At 34.5% G+C, this 2,500-nt stretch overlaps 1 pseudogene; it reads right to left on the reverse strand.

Annotated features, from left to right (window-relative positions):
- LOC122259650 (uncharacterized) overlaps positions 1-2,339 on the reverse strand; it is an 8,898-nt pseudogene extending 6,559 nt beyond the window's left edge.
- Positions 2,340-2,500: the final 161 nt, after the last annotated feature.

The raw sequence follows: 2,500 nt of genomic DNA on the forward strand, positions 1-2,500 counted from the left end.
CAATTATCATATAAATATCATCACTAACCAGTCAATTATCATTCAATCACAACCATCAACTCGTCAACCTGACATTAACCCATTGGTCACGGTTTTAAATAGATATATGTGCAGTAGGATGGCTGGTTTACATTGTCTGGCACGGTGCCATCCGCGTCTATGACCGACTCTGCCTTTGCAGCAAAAAAAAAAAAAAAAAAAAAAAAAAAAAAAAAGGATTGGTCCATCAAAACTCGAACAATGTAAATCTTGGTTGCAACAAGATTACCAAGGAGGGTAATCTTGCAAGATTCAAGAGTTAAAACTTAAATTCTTTATAATCGATAGTAGTATTTTTCTTATGACTGATTGACCGCACATCTTGACAAATGGTGATGGATCTTGACCTGAGCTGACCTGATAATTATGGCGACCAATTCACACCTTGTCGCGAACTTGTTATCGTAAGTCACTTATGATGTTGTATAATCTGAATGAATTGAGAGTTACATCAGACTTTGTTAAATGATATTGGAAATAGAAAAATAATAAAGAAGCTAAAAACAAACATTAACCACAATTACGGATGAAGGTCAACATTGAAATCATCACTTAAGTGCAACATCACTGCTCTCTACTCCACCTTCTGTATATCTGTTCAATAACAAGTTTACTTAAAGAGAGAAACACAAAATAAAGATCCTCAGAGCGGGAGGAAAGACAATATTTTTGAATATTTTTTTTCTTCAGAATTGAGATCCGTGTAGTCACGAGTAGTCATGAAGTGCATTTGACAAGCCTCCTGTTGAAATGAGATGGATTAGAAAATATATATCTATAATATGTATGGTATTGCCACCTGCATAAGAATCATAATCGCTCACCATCCATTATTTTTATTTTGATTACCACACGCAAGTTTGAAATAGACTGTGCTATTACAGGTCGCTTCGGTAAATGCTATTTTATCTTTCAGAATAGTGATGTCATCTGACAGGATGATGTCAAAGCTATGACAGGTAAAACAAACCTGCAATTATGAAGGAAGATTACGTTCAAATAATGACACTCATGTGACCGACGTTAATGAGTTCGCGACAAGGTGCGAATCGGTGACTCACCCGAAGTTACTTCAGGTCAGACATCGAGCAATGCCACAAGAACCAGATGTTGGATTTTGTTTATTCAAATTTCATTCGATACTAATTTTCAGGTAAACAGATGTCACAGCTCTTCATTGAATAGACACACATTTTTCTTTACATAGATTTATGAATTTGTATTACTCAACTTTAAATCGGTCGTGCCCCATCGCCCACTTTGACCTTAATCCTGAAAATGGACTCCGAGAATAATCAAAGATCATTTCATATAAATGTTAATCACGATTCAAGAGCAACATTTCAATTAAGTAGTACATTTGTGTATCATCTCTTCTCTTACTATTAGCAATAGGAATTACCTGTGACTAGATATGTGTTGTATTTAGATTGATAAGTAACTTGTTTGTCGTCGTCCATCTTAAGTGATTGTGACCTGATATGACCTGAGGGTTACAACATTCAATTCACACCTTGTCGCGAACTTGTTACAGTAGGCCACTTCTAATAATCTTGTAAGGAACCCTCGTATTCTTTTTTGTTGTTGATCACAATTGGGGATCTTATAACAGACAGTTGTAATTACAACGTTCAAAGCATATATTTACTAATTTGGGCCTTTGTTATGGAAAAAATGTCATCATTGTAAGTGTTTGTTCAACACCTTAGCTTTGTCTTTTCAATGCCTTAAGAGTATAATATGCAATTTGACTAACATACAAACTTGTCTTTTCAATGCCTTAAAGAGTCCAATATGTAATTTGACCAACATACAAACACGATACCATGATGTTGAGAATAAGTTATAAATGAGTTAGGGAACTTTCGTTGACTTTATGGTAGCGTTTCAGACGGCATTGTTTCTTGGCACAATTAGCGCAACAGCCTGTGATATGTGAATTTAAACAGTGGTTTTAATTTCCGTTTTAGAGTTTACATATACAGCTTCCTTTACCAACTATGGTATGGTTTTCTGATTTGGAACATCACCTAAAACTAGGTCAAGCATAAGACAAACGTGCTTGACCTAATGATAAACAAAAGCTGATGATTACAAACTAGTTCACGACAAGACGTGAACTGGTTTCTCTCGCACTAGGTCATTTCAGGTCAAATCAATAAAATTCCATCAAAAGACTCTTGATTTCTACTTTATCAAAGATCAGTTTAAAATACGAATTCAATATAACATCGAATATCCTGTGTTTTTATGTGAAATATATCAAACAGCATTTTGAAGCTTTCTGCGTTTGCTACCATTGTGTACAAGACTTAGTCTGACAGGTTAAGCTAGGAAAAGTAGTGATATTTTAGGATTACATAGACATCGTCGTAATATACATCACAACAACATAAATTTTCATCGAATGTTGGTTATTGATACAATAATACAAAGATATCAGTGATAAATAATTTTAGTC

This window comes from Penaeus japonicus, unplaced genomic scaffold (genome assembly GCF_977035675.1).
Source record: "Penaeus japonicus unplaced genomic scaffold, GWHDUDI00000001_assembly GWHDUDI00000024, whole genome shotgun sequence".
Classification (NCBI taxonomy): domain Eukaryota; kingdom Metazoa; phylum Arthropoda; class Malacostraca; order Decapoda; family Penaeidae; genus Penaeus; species Penaeus japonicus.